At 36.6% G+C, this 26,156-nt stretch overlaps 2 pseudogenes; both read left to right on the forward strand.

The window, feature by feature from the left end:
- Positions 1 to 1,387: 1,387 nt before the first annotated feature.
- Positions 1,388 to 2,328, forward strand: LOC123946069 (annotated as a pseudogene).
- A 21,812-nt stretch (positions 2,329 to 24,140) lies between these two features.
- Positions 24,141 to 25,155, forward strand: LOC123946447 (annotated as a pseudogene).
- Positions 25,156 to 26,156: the final 1,001 nt, after the last annotated feature.

The following is a 26,156-nucleotide window of genomic DNA, read 5'->3' on the forward strand; positions in this document are numbered from 1 at the left end:
AAGAGTTCTTTGTTATAAAATTTGGGTTCCTTTCATATGAGGGATTTTCCAAAACATCTTTTCATTTACAGCATTACATGGTCACCAACCTGTGGAAAGAACCAAGATGCCCTTCAACGGACGAATGGATAAGGAAGATGTGGTACATATACACGATGGAGTATTATGCCTCCATCAGAAAGGATGAATACCCAACTTTTGTAGCAACATGGATGGGACTGGAAGAGATTATCCATTTAGAATTTTTTATGGAGACATTCAGCTTTATTTTAATATATAAAAAAAGAAGGCAGAAAATGAATCTTACCTAGCCTGAAAGAGGATTCTAATTATATGTAATATCTGGATTCTGTCATTTTAATGAGTAGCAGTGGAAGTGAAAGTAGTTAACAGATGCATATAATTTTGAGAATGCATATGTTTTTAGAATCCTTCTTGAGAGAGAATAGTCATCATTTATTTTTGACCACTGTTTCTACCATATATCCATAAGGGGAAAATTATATGAATGTATTTGAGATATGGTAAGTCACTTAAAATTTGCAATAAATATCTAGCTCATAAATGAAAGTGTTCTCACAAATATAAGTCAGGTAATCTACTGACTTCTGAACTGTCATTTATTTTTCTGTTTTTATGTAGATGCAATAGTCAAAGCTCCATGATTAAATGCAACTGAAATGAGAAGACTGATGCATTTGAAACCAAAGAAAAAGAATAATTAAGTGAAACAAAATAAAGGAACAATGCAGAAATACTGCACAAAAACAAAATAATAATACATATCAGAATATTTCAATCATAGAGAAAATATGTAACTGTGATTATTTCTATATATTACAAATTTTTAAGTGTTTCAATAAGCTAAGAATTTTTGAAGAATATTGCATATAAATATTGGTATTAATTTTCTAGATGTTACAATAATTTTTTCAATAATTTTTAAGATATACATAGAAAATAAATTTAAAGTCAAGTTTATGTTCTATTTAGAACACCAAAACAGAAATCAGCTCATTTGGAAATGATCAGCTAAAATTTAAGTTATCTTTTAAGTTCCAAAAAAAAACAAGAAAAAAATTAAGTAGTTTTGCTACCATAACTAAGGTTTAAATGGAATCATCTGTTATAGGTTGATCTATGCTATAGTTTTAAGTATCAACTGTCTTGTGAAATTAGATCATTTTTTAAACTTATTTACATTTCTATGTGTTTTTTGTTTTTTGTTTTTTGTTTTCTTTCTGTACCTTCTTAAAAACTCCTCTTATGTCCACTTCTATGTGTTTTGTGTTTTTTGTTTTTTGTTTTCTTTCTGTACCTTCTTAAAAACTCCTCTTATGTCCACTTCTGGAGTTGTTTTCCTATATCTATTTTCATATTCAAATCAGAAATGAGGAATCAGTCAAGAGAGATCAAGTTCATTCTCCTAGGATTGACTGATGACCCACAATTGCAAATTGTGATTTTTATATTTTTCTTTCTAAACTGTGTTCAGTGTAATTGGGAACATATCCATCATCCTTCTTACCTTGCTAGATCCCCACCTCAAGACTCCCATGTATTTTTTCCTCCGAAATTTCTCCTTCTTGGAAGCTTCATTGACAACAGTCTGTATTCCCAGATACCTGATAAGCACCATGACTAAAAACAAAATAATTTCCTATAATACTTGTGCATCTCAGTTATTCTTTTTCCCCTTATTAGAAATTACAGAATTTTACTTACTGGCTTCCATGTCTTTTGACCGGTATGTAGCAATCTGCAAACCCCTGCATTACCCCCATCATTATGAACAACAGAGTGTGTTACCAACTACTATTCAGCTCATGGACAACTGGCTTTCTATTTACATTTCCACCAGTGGCCTTGGGATTGACACTGGATTTCTGTGCTTCCAGAGTAATTGATCATTTCGTGTGTGACATTTCCCCCGTGCTGCAGCTTTCCTGTACTGACACTCATTTCTTGGAATTGCTTTCATTTGCCTTAGCTATTGTAACACTCCTGATCACATTGCCTTTAGTAATTCTTTCCTACACATACATTATCAAGACCATTCTAAAACTCCCCTCTGCTCAGAAAAGAACAAAGACTTTTTCTACGTGTTCTTCTCATATGATTGTAGTCTCCCTTACTCATGGTATCTGTATCTTTAATTACATAAAATCAACAGTGAAGGAAAGAGTGACTTTATCCAAAGGTGTAACTGTTATTTACACCTCAGCTGCCCCTTTATTAAACCCTTTCATTTATGCTCTCAGAAACCAGCAAGTGCAAGAAGCCTTCAAGGATATAATACAAAAGATTTTCTCTTTTTTAAAAAAATGAAGAGGAAAATTAATTTTATATTTTTAGTGAAAAAGTAAATAAAAATTTTGACTCATTTTATAAGCTTACTTAATCTATTCTTCAAATAGTCCATCTAATATTTATACCTCATAATATTTAACCACACCTGTCACCACAATTCATCTTTTTCCTCCTACTCTATGATTAACAGTCCTGTGCTAAAGTATGAGTATTCACTTGAGTTATCAACACAAATGTGAAATTTCTTTCACTCTACAAAACATGGTTCTGACCTCCTCAAAAAATGATTTTAAATAGATATTCATTATAAAAATTTTAAATAAGTATACAGACATCAATATAATAACACGCACTACTATTGGAACTCTAGGAAGTTCTTCAAATGTCACACAAATGTTTTCAACAAAGCAAGAAAAGAAGGTAGGCTTCAAGTCATAAATAGCTCATATGTTCTAAAATGTAACAGAACTTTCTTTATCTGGTATGTCAGTAGACCTGAAAATTTGGAGTGAGTAAGAATCACACACCTGGTTAGCTTATTTAATATCAAAGACAATATTCTCATCCTTAAAATGTCCTTTTCTTTTAAGATTTCATTTATTCATTTGACAGAGAGAAAGAGAGAGAGAGAAAATGAGAATAAGCAGGGGAAGAGGCAGAGGGAGAGGGAGAAACAAACTCACTGCTGAGCAGGACATTGGGCCAATCCCAGGACCAGGAGATCATGACCTAAGCTTAAGGCAGATGCTTGACCATGTGAGCCACCGAAGTGCCCCCCTAACATGTCTTTTTAACTTAGCTGGAGTAAAGTATAGAAACATGGACTACAGGATTTTCTATTGTAGGTGGTTCCTATGAGAGTTTTCTTTTTTGATATAAAAACCTATGTGAGCAGATTTTTATTTTATTAAGATTATTATGTTAAATTTATTGAGGATGGGTATTTGGATGTTAGAGTCAGGAAGACAAGTTAAATGGCTAATACTTCAAACTAAATGAGTTACTTGAGAATTGAAATGCAATAGTGTCAATGAATCTGAAGCTCTGGGAAATGGTTCCATAGATATTAGGAAAACAAACGGAGAGGAATGGTTGAACATTTGGCTATATGGGATAAATGGAAAAAGATTTTAAAAACTAAAATGTAGCTTCCTTAAACCTTCATTCTACCCATTCCTGCACATACTCCCTTATATATTCAATATTTTTAAAGAAGGCAGTATTACTGGTATCTGGTCAGATTAAAAAAAAAAAAAAGTACCTACAACGAAATCCATGAAATATATAGAGTTCCATATTGGGTATATTATGCCACCTGAGAATTATGAGTGCAAGACTCATTACGGTATTTAATGCTGTATTTCCTATCCATGTGACTCTGAGAAGAATACAATCTAAGTTCACATTTGTGTTACAATTTATTTTACTATTTTAAGCCACACTATTAAGCATCTTCTTTTCTAAGGTAACTACAAGGGAATAAGTTCATATTATGATATTCAAGCCCCAAAGCTTTCCAATAAGCTCTTTAAAATATACTAGATATTGAGTAGCAAGCCCAGCAGCTGAGACACCACAGCCTCAAGATGTACCACCCCACCTGCTGGATCATCTTCTGCATGACAACTGCCCTGCTCTTCATCCCAGGAGTCAAGATGGCGGAGAAGTAGCAGGCTGAGACTACATCAGGTAGCAGGAGATCAGCTCAATAGCTTATCTAAACATTGCAAACACCTACAAATCCAATGGGAGATCGAAGAGAAGAAGAACAGCAACTCTAGAAACAGAAAATCAACCACTTTCTGAAAGGTAGGACTGGTGGAGAAGTGAATCTAAAACGACGGGAAGATAGACCACGGGGGGAGGGGCCGGCTCCCAGCAAGTGGCAGAGGAACGGAGCACAAAATCAGGACTTTTAAAAGTCTGCTCCACTGAGGGACATTTCTCCAGAGGCTAAACCAGGGTGAAGCCCACACGGGGTCAGCGTGGCCCCAGATCCTGCAGGGTCACAGAAGGATCGGGGGTGTCGGAGTGTCACAGAGCTCGCAGGTATTAGAACAGAGAAGCTGGCTACAGAGACAGAGCAGAGGACTGAACTCTCAGCTCGGGATTACCTTGAACTGGTCGCGGGCTGGGTGAGCTTGGAACGCGGCTAGAGGCTGGGGATATGGGAGTGATTGGGTGCTGTCCTCTGGGGGTACACTGAGGAGTGGGGCCCCGGGTTCTCGGTTCCTCCAGGCTGGAGACTAGGAAGCCGCCATTTTCATTCCGTCCTCCAGAACTCTACGGAAAGCATTCAGGGAACAGAAGCTCCCAAAAGCGAACCCTAGCAGATTACTTAGTCCGGCCCCTGGTAAGGGCGGTGCAATCCCACCTCGGGCAAAGACACTTGAGAGTCACTACGACAGGCCCCTCCCCCAGAAGATCAACAAAATATCCAGCCAGGACGAAGTACATCTATCAAGGAAAGCAGGTTCAATTCCTAAGACAGCAGCGCAATTCCAGAGGAGGAGAAAGCAAAGCACGGAACTCATGGCTTTCTCCCCATGATTCTTTAGTCTTGCAGCTAATTCAATTTTTTTTTCTTTTTTCAATTTTTTTTCTTTTTTCTTTTTTCTTCTTCTGCTAAATTTTTTAAAACTTTTACCCTTTTCTTTTTTAACGTTTTTTTGACTAGTTTATCTATATATATTTTTTCTTTCTTTTTTATACTTTTTCTTTATTTGTTTTCTTTTTTAAATTTTTTCTTTTTTTTTCTGAACCTCTTTTTATCCCCTTTCTCCCCCCCCCCACAATTTGGGGTCTCTTCTGATTTGGTTACAGCACATTTTTCTGGGGTTTTTGCCACCCTTTTAGTATTTTATTTGATCCTTCAAATCCTCTTAACTGGACAAAATGACAAGGCGGAAAAAATCACCACAAACAAAAGAACAAGAGGCAGTACCAAAGGCTAGGGACCTAATCAACACAGACATTGGTAATATGTCAGATCAAGAGTTCAGAATGACGATTCTGAACGTTCTAGCCGGGCTCGAAAAAGACATGGAAGATATTAGAGAAACCCTCTCTGAAGATATAAAAGCCCTTTCTGGAGAAATTAAAGAACTAAAATCTAACCAAATAGAAATCAAAAAAGCTATTAATGAGGTGCAATAAAAAATGGAGGCTCTCACTGCTAGGATAAATGAGGCAGAAGAAAGAATTAGTAATATAGAAGACCAAATGACAGAGAATAAAGAAGCCGAACAAAAGAGGGACAAACAGCTATTGGACCACGAGGGGAGAATTTGAGAGATAAGTGACACCATAAGACGAAACAGCATTAGAATAATTGGGATTCCAGAAGAAGAAGAAAGAGAGAGGGAAGCAGAAGGTCTATTGGAGAGACTTATTGGAGAGAATTTCCCTAATATGGCAAAGGGAACAAGCATCAAAATCCAGGAGATGCAGAGAACCCCCCTCAAAGTCAACAAGAACAGATCCACACCCCGTCACCGAATAGTAAAATTTACAATTCTTAGTGACAAAGAGAAAATCCTGAAAGCAGCCCGGGAAAAGAAGTCTGTAACATACAATGGTAAAACAATTAGATTGGCAGCAGAATTATCCACAGAGACCTGGCAGGCGAGAAAGAGCTGGCATGATATATTCAGAGCACTAAATGAGAAAAACATGCAGCCAAGAATACTCTATCCAGCTAGGCTATCATTGAAAATAGAAGGAGAGATAAAAAGCTTCCAGGACAAACAAAAACTGAAAGAATTTGCAAACACCAAACCAGCTCTACAGGAAATATTGAAAGGGGTCCTCTAAGCAAAGAGAAAGCCTAAAAGTAGTAGATCAGAAAGGTACAGAGACAATATGCAGTAACAGTCACCTTACAGGCTAATAATGGCACTAAATTCATATCTTTCAATAGTTTCCCTGAATGTTAATGGGCTAAATGCCCCAATCAAAAGACACAGGGTATCAGAATGGATAAAAAAACAAAACCCATCCAAATGTTGCCTACAAGAAACTCATTTTAGACGCGAAGACACCTCCAGATTTAAAGTGAGGGGGTGGAAAACAATTTACCATGCTAATGGGCATCAGAAGAAAGCTGGGGTGGCAATCCTTATATCAGATCAATTAGATTTTAAGCCAAAGACTATAATAAGAGATGAGGAAGGACACTATATCCTACTCAAAGGGTCTGTCCAACAAGAAGATCTAACAATTTTAAATAACTATGCCCTAACGTGGAAGCAGCCAACTATATAAACCAATTAATAACAAAATCAAAGAAACACATCAATAATAATACAATAATAGTAGGGGACTTTAACACTCCCCTCACTGAAATGGACAGGTCATCCAAGCAAAAGATCAACAAGAAATAAAGGCCTTAGATGACACACTGGACCAGGTGGACATCACAGATATATTCAGAACATTTCATCCCAAAGCAACAGAATACACATTCTTCTCTAGTGCACATGGAACTTTCTCCAGAATAGATCACATCCTGGGTCACAAATCAGGTCTCAACCAGTATCAAAAGATTAGGATCATTCCCTGTATATTTTCAGACCACAATGCTCTGAAGCTAGAACTCAATCACAAGAGGAAAGCTGAAAAGAACCCAAATACATGGAGACTAAACAGCATCCTGCTAAAGAATGAATGGGTTAACCAGGAAATTAAAGAAGAATTGAAAAAATTCGTGGAAACAAATGATAATGAAAACACAACAGTTCAAAATCTGTGGGACACAGCAAAGGCATTCCTGAGAGGAAAATATATAGTGGTACAAGCCTTTCTCAAGAAACAAGAAAGGTCTCAAGTACACAACCTAACCCTACATGTAAAGGAGCTGGAGAAAGAACAAGAAAGAAACCCTAAACCCAGCAGGAGAAGAGAAATCATAAAGATCAGAGCAGAAATCAATGAAGTAGAAACCAAAAAAACAATAGAAAAAATCAATGAAACTAGGAGCTGGTTCTGTGAAAGAATCAATAAGATTGATAAACCCCTGGCCAGACTCATCAAAAAGAAAAGAGAAAGGACCCAAATAAATAAAATATGAATGAAAGAGGAGAGATCACAACTAACACCAAAGAAATACAGACAATCATAAGAACATACTATGAGCAACTCTACGCCAACAAATTTGACAATCTGGAAGAAATGGATGCATTCCTAGAGACATATAAACTACCACAACTGAACCAGGAAGAAATAGAAAACCTGAACAGGCCCATAACCAGTAACGAGATTGAAACAGTCATCAAAAATCTCCAAACAAACAAAAGCCCAGGGCCAGACGGCTTCCCAGGGGAATTCTACCAAACATTTAAAGAAGAACTCATTCCTATTCTCCTGAAACTGTTCCAAAAAATAGAAATGGAAGGAAAACTTCCAAACTCATTTTATGAGGCCAGCATCACCTTGATCCCAAAACCAGACAAGGATCCCACCAAAAAAGAGAACTACAGACCAATATCCTTGATGAACACAGATGCAAAAATTCTCGCCAAAATACTAGCCAATAGGATTCAACAGTACATTAAAAGGATTATTCACCACGACCAAGTGGGATTTATTCCAGGGCTGCAGGGTTGGTTCAACATCCACAAATCAATCGATGTGATAGAACACATTAATAAAAGAAAGAACAAGAACCATATGATACTCTCCATAGATGCTGAAAAAGTTTTGACAAAGTACAGCATCCCTGTGATCAAAACTCTTCAAAGTGTAGGGATAGAGGGCACATACCTCAATATTATCAAAGAAATCTATGAAAAACTCTCCGCAAATATCATTCTCAATGGAGAAAAACTGAAAGCTTTTCCACTAAGGTCAGGAACACGGCAGGGATGTCCATTATCACCACTGCTATTCAACATAGTACTAGAAGTCCTAGCCTCAGCAATCAGACAACAAAAAGAAATTAAAGGCATCCAAATCGGCAAAGAAGAAGTCAAACTATCACTCTTCGCAGATGATATGATACTATATGTGGAAAACCCAAAAGCCTCCACTCCAAAACTGCTAGAACTTATACAGGAATTCAGTCAAGTGTCAGGATATAAAATCAATGCACAGAAATCAGTTGCATTTCTGTACACCAACAACAAGACAGAAGAAAGAGAAATTAAGGAGTCAATCCCATTTACAATTGCACCCAAAACTATAAGATACCTAGGAATAAACCTAACCAAAGAGGTTAAGAATCTATACGCAGAAAACTATAAAGTACTCATGAAAGAAATGGAGGAAGACACAAAGAAATGGAAAAATGTCTCATGCTCCTGGATTGGAAGAATAAATATTGTGAAAATGTCTATGCTACCTAAAGCAAGCTACACATTTAATGCAATCCCTATCAAAATACCATCCATTTTTTTCACAGAAATGGAACAAATAATCCTCAAATGTATATGGAACCAGAAAAGACCTCGAATAGCCAAAGGAATATTGAAAAAGAAAGCCAAAGTGGGTGGCATCACAATTCCAGACTTCAAGCTCTATTACAAAGCTGTCATCATCAAGACAGCATGGTACTGGCACAAAAACAGACACATAGATCAATGGAACAGAATAGAGAGCCCAGAAATTGACTCTCAACTCTATGGTCAACTAATCTTTGACAAAGCAGGAAAGAATGTCCAATGGAAAAAAGACAGCCTCTTCAATAAATGGTGCTGGGAAAATTGGACAGCCACATGCAGAAAAATGAAATTGGACCACTTCCTTACACCACACACGAAAATAGACTCCAAATGGATGAAGGACCTCAATGTGAGAAAGGAATCCATCAAAATCCTTGAGGAGAACGCAGGCAGCAACCTCTTCGACCTCAGCCGCAGCAACATCTTCCTAGGAACAATGGCAAAGGCAAGGGAAGCAAGGGAAAAAATAAACTATTGGGATTTCATCAAGATCAAAAGCTTTTGTACAGTGAAGGAAACAGTTAACAAAACCAAAAGACAACTGACAGAATGGGAGAAGATATTTGCAAACGACATATCAGATAAAGGGCTAGTATCCAAAATCTATAAGGAACTTAGCAAACTCAACACCCAACGAACAAACAATCCAATCAAGAAATGGGTAGAAGAAGTGAACAGACATTTTTGCAAAGAAGACATCCAGATGGCCAACAGACACATGAAAAAGTGCTCCACATCACTCGGCATCAGGGAAATACAAATCAAAACCACAATGAGATATCACCTCACACCAGTCAGAATGGCTAAAATTAACAAGTCAGGAAATGACAGATGCTGGCGAGGATGCGGAGAAAGGGGAACCCTCCTCCACTGTTGGTGGGAATGCAAGCTGGTGCAACCATTCTGGAAAACAGCATGGAGGTTCCTCAAAATGTTGAAAATAGAACTACCCTAGGACCCAGCAATTGCACTACTGGGTATTTACCCTAAAGATACAGACGTTGTGATCCGAAGGGGCACGTGTACCCGAATGTTTATAGCATCAATGTCTACAATAGCCAAACTATGGAAAGAACCTAGATGTCCATCAACAGATGAATGGATAAAGAAGAGGTGGTATATATATACAATGGAATACTATGCAGCCATCAAAAGAAATGAAATCTTGCCATTTGCGATGACATGGATGGAACTAGAGGATATCATGCTTAGTGAAATAAGTCAATCAGAGAAAGACGACTATCATATGATCTCCCTGATATGAGGACATGGAGAAGCAACATGGGAGGTTAGGGGGATAGGAGAAGAATAAATGCAACAAGATGGGATTGGGAGGGAGACAAACCATAAATGACTCTTAATCTCACAAAACAAACTGGGGGTTGCTGGGGGGAGGTGTGGTTGTGAGAGGGGGAGGGGGTTATGGACATTGGGGAGGGTATGTGCTATCGTGAGTGCTGTGAAGTGTGTAAACCTGGCGATTCACAGACCTGTACCCCTGGGGATTAAAATACATTATATGTTTATAAAAAAAAAAAGAATTGGAGGGGGAGGCGAACCATAAGAGACTATGGACTCTGAAAAACAACCTGAGGGTTTGGAAGTGTCAGGGGTGGGAAGTTGGGGGAACAGGTGGTGTGTAATAGGGAGGGTACGTTTTGCATGGAGCACTGGGTGTTGTGCAGAAAGAATGAATACTGTTACGCTGAAAAAATAAATAAATAAATAAATAAATAAATAAATAAATAAATAATTACTTATCTTTCCCTCAAATTGTTTATGGTACACTAGGCTATTAAATGCGCCATAAGCAAACTTCTCTTGAAAGAGGAAGTGGATTTATTTGTTTTAGTTACCACTCCAACAAAAGTCTATTTCTTCCTCTAATTAAGATTCCATTCACTAATTTAAATTTTATGCTAATTAAAGTATAATTCTGGAAATGTAAAAAGGACTTAAAAAAAGAGAAAGAAAAAACTGGGTTGGCCTTTAGGAATTGCATCAAATTTATTGCGTTGTAAAAAAAAAAAATATATATATATATATACTAGACATTTATTAGATATTGTTTGAGAATATTTTCCTCATTTTTTGTGTTGTCTTTTCATTTTCCTTACAGTGTCCTTTGGTTACAGAATTTTTAATTTTGATGAAGTCATTTTTTTTTTAGTTTTTATTTTGTTGAATTTGCTTTTGGTATCATATTTAAAACACCATTGCTTAACCCAAAGTTGCAAGGAGGTACACCTACCATTTATTCTAAGAAATTTCTAGTTTTGTATCTGACAATTAGGTCTTTGGTTTCTATTGAGTTAATCTTTCCATATAGTTTCAGGTAGAGGTTAAAGCACATTTGCATGAAAATAGTTATCACAACATGATTTGCTAAATGGCTATCATTTCCCCATTCAATAATCTTGGGACACTTGTTAAAAAACAATTGATCATAAATGTATAGGTTATTATAGGACTCTCAGTTTTATTCCTTTGTGCTATTGGTCAGTTGCTATGCCAGTACCACACTCTCTATCACTGTACTTTTATAATAAGTTATGAAATTGGAAAAGATGACTCTTTTAACTTTCTTCCTTTTTCACTATTTTTTGGCTATTCAGGGTCCCTTGCAATTCCATATGAATTTTAGGATCAAATTGCTCATTTACATAAAAAGAGCAGCTGAAAATTTAATAACAATTATGTTGAATCTGTGGGTTAGTTTGGGAACTATTACCATCTAATTCAATATCAGGTCTACTCTCCAACACATACATAGTTTGTGTTATTTAGTTAGGACTTCTTTAATTTTTTTTTCTTTAATTTTTTTTAAATTTTGTTAATTTCTTTGTACAATGTTGCACTAACCTGGTTAAAATCACATAAAATAACTCCTACAACTGAATGATAAAAAAGAACAAACACTCAGCAAAACATAGACAAGAGACATAAGGAAGATATAAACACAGGAAAAAAAGCACATGAAAAGATGTCCAAGAACAGTACTACCACTTTACAGCCGGTAAGACATACCACTTTACAGACAGTAAGACAGTTATAATATGTATTTGTATGGGTGTCTGCTTGTGTGTGTGTGTGTGTGTGTGTGTGTGCATATATTTTGGTTATAAATATCATAAAAAATAACAAGTGCTACTGTACAGAATAACAAGTGATGATGTACAGAATTTGAAACCTTCACACACTGCTAGTGCATATGTAAAATGTGCAGCTACTTGGAAAATTTGGCAACTCATCAAGAAGATAAATATAGAGTTACTATATATCCCAGAAATTCTACTTCTAGGAACAAAAAATATATGTTCACACAAGAACTTCAACACTCATTTTCATAAACACATCATGCATAAGAGTAAAAAAATAGAAAGAAAAAACAAGTAAACTTCAAGTGATGAATGTATAAACAAAATGTGATACAGGTAAATTTCATTCATTTTCATTTTATTGTCTTTTGCTTTGCTGTACTATCCATATACTACTTATATGTATTAAGTATGTCTTACATAAAAGCAAATATAATCATTTGAATCTAACAAATCTGTACAACTATTGACAAAGCATATATAGAATATCTGCATCATGCTTATTAATTTCTTTGGCCTCTTCCCAGCCATTCCCTCTGGTCTCCATGCCTGCTAGTGGATTCAGATAAACACAGATGTCTTTTGGTCACAGAAATCACTTTTCCTTTTCTGGAATTTCTTATAAAAGAAATCACAAATTGTGAATGTTGAAGTCTGGTTTCTCTTGCTCAGCCATATTTTGGAGATTCACCCATTTTATTGCGTGCATCCTTAAGTTCTTTGCTTTTTGCTCATGCAATTTGACCAAATTTACATTTAGCATATTTGGCTTAGCAAATTCAGAATCTTTGGCATCCTTCTGTCTTAGCCAGCTTTCCCTCCCCTATTCCCACACATTGGTGTTCTTATTCTCTGAGGAATCTCTCCACAAGACAGAATATTTTGATTTGATCAGTGTAATATCAAGTACACACCATATTCTGAAATGCCAATCCCTAAAAGCCTGTATCCTCCCAAATTGTCTTCTGAAATAAGTGTCTGCCAAAGGAAAATTAATTGGGGCAGGGAGGTTAGTCCCCTATGCCTTGGTGACTCTACTCCTCAATTCCCATTCTCCATGGCAATTGGAATTACAGAATTACAGGAACTGTTTTTGGAGAAAAGTAAGAACGATACATGAAGAGGAACACCATTCACCATTTTGTTTATCCCAACTGCTAATTAACATCTTCTGCTCTTCTTTCTGATGCAGCATGTTGCAATACTCAACCTACTTTTCTCCTTTGTGCTAGTAGCTACTTGATCTTTTTGGGTTTACACCCACAAGGAGTTGCTGTGGAATAATACACTGTCTTACCTCCTGTCTTTGCTACCTTCTCATGAATCAGTATGTTTGGTTTAAGGCTATACTGCCAGTTATATATGGAATCACAAAATGATGTAATTATAAGAAATCATAAATTTGCAAATTCTTACAGCATGGATCACTTGTCAGCCAGGATTCAGGTAAAGGTAGGATTTCTGTAAGTCCTTTGGAAAGAAAGAAGATATTGGAGGAATTTTAGCTTTTAAAAATAATGAAAGAGATAGCTATGGAAGGAAAACTTTGAGCACCAGAGAGAATGTTGAGGAAACTAATGTCAAAGTATGTTGAAGCCCTGAGAGAATGCTTCAAAAAAGCTTAATGGGAAATCACAGTGACTCAGTTATTTCTGAGAAAGCATCTACGAATAGTGTTAGCAATAAAGTTGGTAGTTTTCAAGTTCTTTTGAAAATTCACTATGAATCTGTGTTATATGCACCAATCTGGGTACAAAGTGGAAAGCAATATCCTCTGCTTCCCTTCCAACCTCCAAATTTTTCACCAGATCCTATCACTGACAAATCATAAATTAGAAAAATAGAGGAAGGGGAACTCTCAGAAATAGCATCCCAGTTTCTCCACAGCACTGAGAACAACTGAGAGAATGTGATGTGATGTTGAGTTGGCAACAGACAGTTCAATGCAGATACTTTGAAAATAACCAAAAAAGGAATCTCAGAAATTGCAAACAAGTGCTTTTTTCACTGGATCTACCAAAATGTGATATCAATATTGGGGGCAATGTAGCAGAAATGAGATGCAGACCCCTGGTGTCTCAATCAATTAAGCATCCAACTCGGTTTTAGCTCAGGTCATGATCCAATGGGTCCTGGGATCAATCCCCATAGGATCTGCTCTCAGTGGGGAGACTGCTTGAAGATCCTCCCTGTCTGCACCTCCCCCCACCTGTGCTCTCTCTTCCTCTACCTCTTTCTAAATTAAATAAATAAAGCTTTAAAAATAAAAAAAATTTAGAGAAGAGATTCATCTTGCACCCTCTTGTTCAATTTACCCCCACTATGTAGGACACTATGTCAAGATCCTGACATTATGACTGCTTAAATGCATGTAACCCTCTCATGTTATTTCTAATACATTTGGCAACCTGGTTGAAAATTACATTACATTACAGGATAAAATATATCCTATATATAGGATATATTCAAGAGCTTCTCTTGAAGGAAAGAAGAAGAAAAGTGAAAACGTTAGTAACAAATTATAATATTAATAAGTAGTGTAACTGGGACTTATCCCTTGATTTCTCTTTCTGCTGATTCATTATTGGTTTCTAGAAATGCAAGATTTTTGGACATTGATTTTGTTTTTTTTATCCTGAGACTTTGTCTAGAAATTTGTGTATCAGTTCTAGGAAGTTTTTCACGGGGTCCTTCAGGTTTTGTACATAGAGCATCTTGTTATCTGTGAATAAAGTTTTACGTCTTCCTTGCAGATTTCAATTCCTTTTATTTCTCTTGTTTGATTCCTGTGGAAAGGATTTCCAGTACTATGTTAAATTAAAGTGGTGAGAGTGGACATTCCTTCTTGCTCCTAACTGTAGCGGAAAAGCTCTCAGTTTTTCAACATTTAAGATGATATTAGCTGTAGGTTTTTCATATATTTCCTTTATTAAGTTGAGATATATTCCCTTTAAACCTCATTTGTTGGATTCACACTTAAATTTCACATTTGTAACATGAAAATTATTCTAGTAAGAATGACACTCATTAACAATTAAAATACACTTACTACTATGAAGATGTAACACAGGGAATTACATATATTTGAGAAAACCAGAGAATCAAGAAGACTGCATTAAAAGGTACAATTTAACTAATATTAACAAAAACAAATGAACAAACAAACAGACAAAAAGCAGAAACAGACCATAATTACAGACAACAAACATGTGGTTGCCAGAGCGGAGAGGGTACAAAATGACTGAAGAAAAGTTGGAGATACAGGCTTCTAATTATGGAATAAATGAGTCACAGGAATAAAACATACAGCCCAAAGAATACAGCCAATCCTATTGTAATAGGATTGGTAACAGATCATAACTACACTGTGATCAACATAGCATAATATGTAAATTTGTCTATTCCTTATGTTTCCTCCTGAAACTAATATAACAATGTAACTAATATATGGATGTAACTAACAGTTGTGTGTCAGTTATACTCAATATAAACAAGCAAATAAATTAGCATTGATGAGTGATTAGAAGTGAGTTGAGACCTTTCTCTTTTCTTTTTGATGAGTCTGGCCAGGGGTTTATCAATCTTATTGATTCTTTTAAAGAACCAGCTCCTAGTTTCATTGATTTTTTCTATTGCTTTTTTTTTTTTTGGTTTCTATTTCATTGATTTCTGCTCTGATCTTTATGATTTCTCTTCTCCTGCTGGGTTTAGGGTTTCTTTCTTGTTCTTTCTTTAGCTCCTTTATGTGTAGGGTTAGGTTGTGTACTTGAGACCTTTCTTGTTTCTTGAGAAAGGCTTGTACCACTATATATTTTCCTCTCAGGACTGCCTTTGCTGTGTCCCACAGATTTTGAACTGTTGTGTTTTCATTATCATTTGTTTCCATGAATTTTTTCAATTCTTCTTTAATTTCCTGGTTAACCCATTCATTCTTTAGAAGGATGCTGTTTAGTCTCCATGTATTTGGGTTCTTTCCAGCTTTCCTCTTGTGATTGAGTTCTAGCTTCAGAGCATTGTGGTCTGAAAATATACAGGGAATGATCCTAATCTTTTGATACCGGTTGAGACCTGATTTGTGACCCAGGATGTGATCTATTCTGGAGAAGGTTCCATGTGCACTAGAGAAGAATGTGTATTCTGTTGCTTTGGGATGAAATGTTCTGAATATATCTGTGATGTCCATCTGGTCCAGTGTGTCATTTAAGGACTTTATTTCCTTGTTGATCTTTTGCTTGGATGACCTGTCCATTTCAGTGAGGGGAGTGTTAAAGTCCCCTACTATTATTGTATTATTATTGATGTGTTTCTTTGATTTTGTTATTAATTGGGTGATATAGTTGGCTGCTCCCACGTTAGGGGCATAGATATTTAAAATGGTTAGATCTTTTTGTTGGACAGACCCTTTGAGTAGGATATAGTGTCCTTCCTCATCTCTTATTATAGTCTTTGGCTTAAAATCTAATTGATCTGATATAAGGATTGCCACCCAGCTTTCTTCTGATGCCCATTAGCATGGTAAATTGTTTTCCACCCCCTCACTTTAAATCTGGAGGTGTCTTTGCATCTAAAATGAGTTTCTTGTACGCAACATACTGATGGGTTTTGTTTTTTTATCCATTCTGAACCCTGTGTCTTTTGATTGGGGCATTTAGCCCATTAACATTCAGGGTAACTATTGAGAGATATGAATTTAGTGTCATTATTAGCCTGTAAGGTGATTGTTACTGTATATTGTCTCTGTACCTTTCTGATCTACTACTTTTAGGCTCTCTCTTTAAAATCATGAATGAAAGAGGAGAGATCACAACTAACACCAAAGAAATACAGACAATCATAAGAACATACTATGAGGAACTCTACGCCAACAAATTTGACAATCTGGAAGAAATGGATGCATTCCTAGAGACATATAAACTACCACAACTGAACCAGGAAGAAATAGAAAACCTGAACAGGCCCATAACCAGTAAGGAGATTGAAACAGTCATCAAAAATCTCCAAACAAACAAAAGCCCAGGGCCAGACGGCTTCCCAGGGGAATTCTACCAAATATTTAAAGAAGAACTCATTCCTATTCTCCTGAAACTGTTCCAAAAAATAGAAATGGAAGGAAAACTTCCAAACTCATTTTATGAGGCCAGCATCACCTTGATCCCAAAACCAGACAAGGATCCCACCAAAAAAGAGAACTACAGACCAATATCCTTGATGAACACAGACGCAAAAATTCTCGCCAAAATACTAGCCAATAGGATTCAACAGTACATTAAAAGGATTATTCACCACGACCAAGTGGGATTTATTCCAGGGCTGCAGGGTTTGTTCAACATCCACAAATCAATCGATGTGATAGAACACATTAATAAAAGAAAGAACAAGAACCATATGATACTCTCCATAGATGCTGAAAAAGCTTTTGACAAAGTACAGCATCTCTTCCTGATCAAAACTCTTCAAAGTGTAGGGATAGAGGGCACATACCTCAATATTATCAAAGAAATCTTTGAAAAACCCACTGCAAATATCATTCTCAATGGAGAAAAACTGAAAGCTTTTCCACTAAGGTCAGGAACACGGCAGGGATGTCCATTATCACCACTGCTATTCAACATAGTACTAGAAGTCCTAGCCTCAGCAATCAGACAACAAAAAGAAATTAAAGGCATCCAAATCGGCAAAGAAGAAGTCAAACTATCACTCTTCGCAGATGATATGATACTGTATGTGGAAAACCCAAAAGACTCCACTCCAAAACTGCTAGAACTTGTACAGGAATTCAGTCAAGTGTCAGGATATAAAATCAATGCACAGAAATCAGTTGCATTTCTGTACACCAACAACAAGACAGAAAAAAGAGAAATTAAGGAGTCAATCCCATTTACACTTGCACCCAAAACAAAAAGATACCTAGGAATTAACCTAACCAAAGAGGCTATGAATCCATATGCAGAAAACTATAAAGTACTCATGAAAGAAATTGAGGAAGACACAAAGAAATGGAAAAATGTTCCATGCTCCTGGATTGGAAGAATAAATATTGTGAAAATGGCTATGCTACCTAAAGCAAGCTACACATTTAATGCAATCCCTATCAAAATACCATCCATTTTTTCCAAGCAATGGAAGAAATAATCCTCAAATTTATATGGAACCAGAAAAGACCTCGAATAGCCAAAGGAATATTGAAAAAAGAAAGCCAAATTTGGTGGCATCACAATTCCGGACTTCAAGCTCTATGACAAAGCTGTCATCATCAAGACAGCATCTTACTGGCACAAAAACAGACACATAGATCAATGGAACAGAATAGAGAGCCCAGAAATCGACCCTCAACTCTATGGTCAACTAATCTTCGACAAAGCAGGAAAGAATGTCCAATGGAAAAAAGACAGCCTCTTCAATAAATGGTGCTGTGAAAATTGGACAGCCACATGCAGAAAAATGAAATTGGACCACTTCCTTACACCACACATGAAAATAGACTCAAAATGGATGAAGGACCTCAATGTGAGAAAGGAATCCATCAAAATCCTTGAGGAGAATGCAGGCAGCAACCTCTTCGACCTCAGCCACATCTTCCTAGGAACATCGGCAAAGGCAAGGGAAGCAAGGGCAAAAATGAACTATTGGGATTTCATCAAGATCAAAAGCTTTTGCACAGCAAAGGAACCAGTTAACAAAACCAAAAGACAACTGACAGAATGGGAGAAGATATTTGCAAATGACCTATCAGATCAAGGGCTAGTATCCAAAATCTATAAGGAACTTAGCAAACTCAACACCCAAAGAACAAACAATCCAATCAAGAAATGGGCAGAGGACATGAACAGACATTTCTGCAAAGAAGACATCCAGATGGCCAACAGACACATGAAAAAGTGCTCCACATCACTCGGCATCAGGGAAATACAAATCAAAACCACAATGAGATATCACCTCACACCAGTCAGAATGGCTAAAATTAACAAGTCAGGAAAGGACAGATGCTGGTGAGGATGCGGAGAAAGGGGAACCCTCCTCCACTGTTGGTGGGAATGCAAGCTGGTGCAACCACTCTGGAAAACAGCATGGAGGTTCCTCAAAATGTTGAAAATAGAACTACCCTATGACCCAGCAATTGCACTACTGGGTATTTACCCTAAAGATACAAACGTAGTGATCCGAAGGGGCACGTGTACCCGAATGTTTATAGCAGCAATGTCTACAATAGCCAAACTATGGAAAGAACCTAGATGTTCATCAACAGATGAATGGATAAAGAAGAGGTGGTATATATACACAATGGAATACTATGCAGCCATCAAAGGAAATGAAATCTTGCCATTTGTGATGACGTGGATGGAACTAGAGGATATCATGCTTAGTGAAATAAGTGAATTGGAGAAAGACAACTATCATATGATCTCCCTGATATGAGGATGTGGAGAGGCAACATGGGGGGTTAGGGGGATAAGAGAAGAATAAATGCAACAAGATGGGATTGGGAGGGAGACAAACCATAAATGACTCTTAAACTCAGAAAACAAACTGGGTTTGATGGGCGGTGGTGGGGTTGGGAGAGGGGGAGGGGGTTATGGACATTGGGGATGGTATGTGCTATTGTGAGTGCTGTGAAGTGTGTAAACCTGGCGATTCACAGACCTGTACCCCTAGGGATAAAAATACGTTATATGTTTATTAAAAAAATGGAAGGGGAGGCGAACCATAAGAGACTATGGACTCTGAAAAACAACCTGAGGGTTTTGAAGGGGCGGGGTTGGGAGGTTGGGGGAACCAGGTGGTGGGTAATAGGGAGGGCACATATTGCATGGAGCACTGGGTGTTGTGCAAAAACAATGAATACCATTACACTGAAAAAAATAAATTAATTTTAAAAAAGATAAAGTTGCATAAGTGTGTCATGAAGGCTGAATGAGGTAGAATATATAAATCCCTAGTATGTCACTGGAATACATAATGCCTTTCTTAAACACAGTTACTAAGAATATTCTGCCCAAAGTTGGAAATCAATTCTAACTATAAGAAGATAAATAAACCAGCTCTTCTTAAAGCATAGTTAGTGCCACATGGTTTATACAGCACTTTCATTTATATTATTTCAATTAATTCCCAAAACATGCTTGAAATTTCATGTACAAGGTAAAGGGAGAAAATGGATGCCTAAGGAAATGAAGTACCATTCAAAATCACAAATCTATTAAATGGCCTATTTATATTTTTAACCCACATTTTTATAACTGTGGAGACCATATACTTTCTGCAATAGCAATTTACCTTAGAGTGTCATAAGTAAGAAATAAATAGGATTTTTATGCCATGATCTTATTATGAGTTTATGTATTTTTCCTTTTTATTTGATTATTGATGACTAAATAGAGAATGGAACAGTGGTATTTTCAGAATGAAACCTTGAAGGTACTTTGTGGCTATCTTATTTAACAAATATGAAGTATTATTGCTAACTTTCATTTGGAATAGCTCAAAGTATATGCCTCAGGGGTTCTTAGAAGCGGTCCTTGATTTTGACCAAATGGGTGGAGGATAATTTAAGTTGACCCTAAACCATGTTCTTCCAAGGGAAATATGGATCTGTGTTCAGAAATAAAAAGATGAACTAAATGCTTAGAGATATCTTTCATACTCTGCATGAGTACATCCTTGGGGTGGCTTCAGGCTTGAGGAATCATACGCACTTTGTTAAACATTGAGATTTTTTTCTCCCCAAAGCCTGCTGAATGAAAGAATGAATGAATAACATCCATCAGGCTTAGTTGATGTTGGTAAATGAATACTGTCCATTGAATTTTCATAAACATTTATACACAAGTATTATAGTATACCTCCCCCAATTCTGTGATATTGGACCATTTTCTCTGACAGTTTCTTTAACTATGTTCTCTGCTCCTACAAAATTGACCTATTAGGGGGCGCCTGGGTGGCTCAGTGGATTAAGCCGCTGCCTTCGGCTCAGGTCATGATCTCAGGGTCCTGGGATCGAGCCCCGCATCGGGCTCTCTGCTCTGCAGGAAGCCTGCTTCCTCCTCTCTCTCTGCCTGCCTCTCTGCCTACTTGTGATCTCTCTCTCTGTCAAATAAAAAAATAAAATCTTTAAAAAAAATTGACCTATTAGTACTGATTTTCAGTGTTGTTCACATGAACCTTTCCTTATCTATTAATACCTTCTTTCTTAGATTTTCATATATTCCCTCAAAGGTTTTATCAGTAACCAAAATATGTAAGTCAGTCATGGTATTATTTTTCAGAACAGTCTTAAAATTGATAGGAAATCTAAAAGGAAAAAAGAATATGCAAAAAAAAATGAAATAAGGGTAAAAATACAGTGCAGTAACACATTATTACCTATGGAAGAGTTATAATATACTTTTTATTTTTAAACTGGATCTCCAATTTCAATAAAATAATGCAGAAATTTCAATCTTGAGATTTAAACCAAAAATTGCCTATTTATTAAAAATGTATTTTAAGACTTCAAGTTGTTATGAAAAGGTAGTGCTATCAATGAAAAACCCTGATGAAGGAAGAGAGATGCTGGTGAGCAAAATACAATTAATTAAAGGAATGAATGCTAAAGAAATTTAATGAAAGTAATTTTAAAATAATGTCTTATAAACTTTTAATTATATATCAAAAATGGCTTCTTCTATATGTCCTTTGTGATAATTTATTTGATATGGGGATTTTAGGCCCAGTGAATATATACATCTTGAAAAGTAGGTAAACTAAGAAAACACATCTCTTTTTTTTAACTGCGTTTTGTTAGTCACCGTACAGTACATCATTAGGTTTTGATGTAATGTTCCATGATTCATTACTTTTGTATAACACCCAGTGCTCCATGCAATCTGTGCCCTCCTTAATACCCATCACCAGGCTCACCCATCCTCCTATCCCTGTCCCTTCTAAAATCCTCAGTTTGTTTCCTGGAGTCCATAGTCTCTCATGGTTCATTTCCCACTCCATTTTCTCCCCTTTCATTTTTCCCTCCCTCCTCTTAATGTCCTCCATGCTATTCCTTATGATCCACAAATAAGTGAAACCATATGATAATTTACTTTTTCTGATGACTTATTTCACTTAACAAAATCTCCTCCAGTCCCATCCATGTTGATGTAAAAACTGGGTATTCATCCTTTCTGATGACTGAGTAATATTTCATTGTGTATGTGAACAGATCTTGTAAAACAAAGATTCAACCTACATATTACACAGCCAAGAATTGGGCATACAATAGAGAACTTCACCTGATGGGTGTCTGTGATGCAAGAACAAACTCAAAACGAATGAATGAATGAAGAAGACAAATGTTTATTTTAATTCTTCTATGATATGACTCTTCCAGACACTTAACTGTGTTGCAAAGGCTTTGAAGGTCAGACTCTGTCCTAACTTTCAGACATGCACAACATAGTGGGGGTATTCACAGGATATTTCAGCACAGATGTGTCACGGACTAGGAAGAATCACTGAAAGATTTTTATGAGACTCACACAAAGAGTAATAAACCTATTGTTGTGGGAATAAGGAAGAAGGGGTTTTGGAGTGTCACTGAAATCTGCTACCCACAAGGCTACTTACATACACATATTCTATTTAATGCAAGTTTCACAGTCATTGTCAGAAAAGTTACTCTCACAGAGGAACAGCAGAGAATCAAAGTAGATATCAGTAGCCTTTAGTAGCAATGATGAAGTGTTACAAATATCTAACATGCCTCAAATGGGGTGACCATATCCTAGCTGAATGAAAGCGGTGATTTGTTGAGGGTGTGATGGAGTGCAGGACACAGACAAACCATAGTGGGGAGAGGTCACCATGTTCACAAAGTGGAAAAGCAAAGCTAAAATTCACTTGCCCAGAGCCTCCCAGATACTGTACAACAAGATGATTCCACCTCACTTTTTTGTTTTTGTCATTGCTCCTACGTGATTTTCTTGCTGTTCCTTTATTCATTACTATTGCTTTAAGGCAAAGCTTTTAATACAGGACACCATCTTAATCCTGAAGCTTTTCACCAAGGGATTTCTCCATTGAGCAATCCTTATATAGCTTTTTAAAAAATATTTCTTTCTTTATATATTTGAAACCGAGAAAGAGAGGGAGGGAGAGAGAGAGCACAAGCAGTGGGAGAGGCAAAGGGAGAGAGAGAAGCAGGCTCCCCATTGAGCAAGGAGCCTGATGTGGGGCTTGATCCCAGGACTCTGGGTCATGACCTGAGCTGAAGGCAGATGCTTTACTGACTGAGCCACCCAGGCGCCCTAATCCTTATATAGCTTTATTTTCATGTAAAGCATTTCCCCAAATGCTTCACATATCAACTCATTTAATACTCACAATAACTTTATAAGAAAGGCCTACATAGAAGAATGAACAGACATTTCTGCAAAGAAGACATTCAGATGGTCAACAGACGTATGAAAAAGTGCTCAACATCACTTGGCATCAGGGAAATGAAAATCAAAATCACAATGAGATACCATCTCACACCAGTCAGAATGGCTAAAATTAACAAGTCAGGAAACGACAGATGCTGGCGAGGATGCGGAAAAAGGGGAACCCTCCTACACTGTTGGTGGGAATTCAAGCTGGGGCAGTCACTCTGGAAAATAGTATGGAGGTCCCTCAAAAAGGAATGGGCACATGCACCCAAATGTTAATAATGTTAATAGCAGCAATGTCCACAATAGCCAAACTATGGGAAGAGGGTAGATGTCCATCAACAGATGAATGGATAAAGAAGAAGTGGTATATATATATATATATATATATATATATGAATACTATATACAATGGAATACTATGCAGCCATCAAGAGAAACGCAATCTCACCATTTGCAAAGATATGGATGGAACCAGAGGGTATTATGCTGAGTGAAATAATTCAAACAGAGAAAGACAATTATCATTTGGTCTCTTTGATATGAGGAATTTAAGAGCAGAGAGGCACATCTTTAAACCTACCATGTGTTATCTGGAGTCAGAAAAGCCTGAGAAAACTCCTTGCTCTAGCAATTTTAGCTCTGTGATATTGAATATTTTCAAACTTGCCTTAACTGAAGATTTCACTGGTAAAAGAGAGGAAATTAATGGATTCTTGTTATTATCAATTCAAGTAAATTCTCATCTGTAGATGGAAACATGGTGTATTTCAGCCAAATTCTGGCTCCACACTTAGACCTTTGCTAACCCTCTCTTCAAATTTGTTCCTTGTGTTTTCTCCTAGAGGTCTAGGAGGAGAAACAACAGGAGAACAACAAATAAGCAACTTATTTGGAGAATGAGAAACCACACAGAACTAAGAGAGTTCATCATCCTGGGATTGTCAGATGACCCGCAGCTTCAGGGAGTGATCTTTGTCTTTCTGTTCATCACCAACATGCTCAGCATCACTGCGAACCTGACCATTATCAATCTTACCCTGCTTGATGCTCACCTCCAGACACCCATATATTTCTTCTTCAGAAACTTCTTATTAGAGGTTTCATTCACCACTGTCAGCATACCCAAGTTCCTGGGCACCCTGATTACAGGAGATAAAACCATTTCCTTTAATGATTGTATTGCTCAGTTATTTTTTTTCATTCTGTTGTGAGTCACTGAATTTTACCTCCTGGCTGTGGTGTCCTATGACCATTTTATTGATATCTACAAACCTTTGCATTACATGAACATCATGAATCCCAGAGTCTGCAAACTCTTTGTCTTCTCTTCATCGCTGATTTCATTCTTAATCATATTGCCTGCTCTCATGTTGCTCTTACACCTTAATTACTGTAGTTCTAATATTATTGACCATTTTACCTGTGATTATTTTCCCCTACTGCAACTTCTTGTACAGACACAAAATTCCTAGAGATAACAGGGTTTTCCTGTGCTGTGTTTATTTAATGTTCACATTGGCATTAATATTTCTATCCTACATATATATCATCAGAACAATTTTGAGGATTCCTTCTGCTAGTCAGAGGACAGAGGCCTTTTCCACCTGTTCATCCCACATGATTGTCATCTCCATCTCCATCTCCTATGGCAGCTGCATTTTATTTATATTACACCCTCAGCAAAAGACAGAGGGAGTTACTGTGCTAAACACCTCAGTAGCCCCCATGTTAAACCCTTTTATTTACAGTCTAAGGAATGAGAAAGTCAAGCGAGCCTTCATGGACAGGGCAAGGAAGATTGTATTTTTCTCAAGCAAATGGAATGCTACGGTACATGAATTAGACACACCCATTGCAGGCAATTTAAAATATACAAAAATGATGTGCTCGTTTCGGCAGCACATATATTAAAATATGCAAAAATGAACTGTGCGCAACTTCTTCGATTTACAATGACCTTCCTGTCATCCTATTCATTACTTCTTTCTAACAGTTCACAAGCACATCTAATATACTTCCCATTCAATTAATATAACTTCATATGCCTGTCTGGTTCTCATTCTTCTGAACACATTGTTAGCTGAAACTTCTTGAACAGTAATTATTTTAATTCGGAAAGGTGTACTTTGAGATTTATTTGGGAAAACAACCATCACCAAGAATGCAAGGGATGTTATATAATTATTGACATGATATTTTCCTTATTCTATACAGACAATATAATTTGTGATTTTCATTGATCTTTTTCAGAAATCCCTTCACCGTCTTGCAGTTCCTCTAGGAAAAATTTTTCAAATGCCATATATTTTTTTGAAAATTGTGAATGTTTTCATTTAAAACCCCAAAATATTGCTTGCCTAATAGAGTATGTCCATATAATTTACCTATTGCTAAAATTTAAAAGAAGCATAGATCTTTAAAAATGTAAATGGACCTCCATATTTCCAAATTTCATAATGACTCAGTAGATATAGACAGATATACAGGGTAAATTCATGCATGCATACATCCACAGATATACAAATACTGTAGAAATTAGTGAAGAAATAGTTGTTTTAGATGTGTAGGAAGTTCACTTTCTGTATTTCCATGGAATGTAAGCTCTGCTTTCTGACTACAATGGAATATATATGTATAGCTCCTTTCTTAGCTTTGGACTAGTTTGAAACTGGGCATGTATTTAAATTTTAAATGCCTAAACAGTAAAATCATTTAAGTTTTGTAGAAAATAAAAACTTCATAACAGAGCAAAACTTAGAATTTCAGCAGTTAAAATACTCATCCACTCATTCAACTTAAAGTATTAGGTGCCTAAAGTATTTTGGATGATGTGTGTGTGTGCATGTGTGTGTGTGGGTGTGTGTGTGTGAGAAAGTGAAAGAAGATTATGGATATAATAAGGTATTCTAAAT

Source organism: Meles meles, chromosome 7, assembly GCF_922984935.1.
Source record: "Meles meles chromosome 7, mMelMel3.1 paternal haplotype, whole genome shotgun sequence".
Taxonomy (NCBI): domain Eukaryota; kingdom Metazoa; phylum Chordata; class Mammalia; order Carnivora; family Mustelidae; genus Meles; species Meles meles.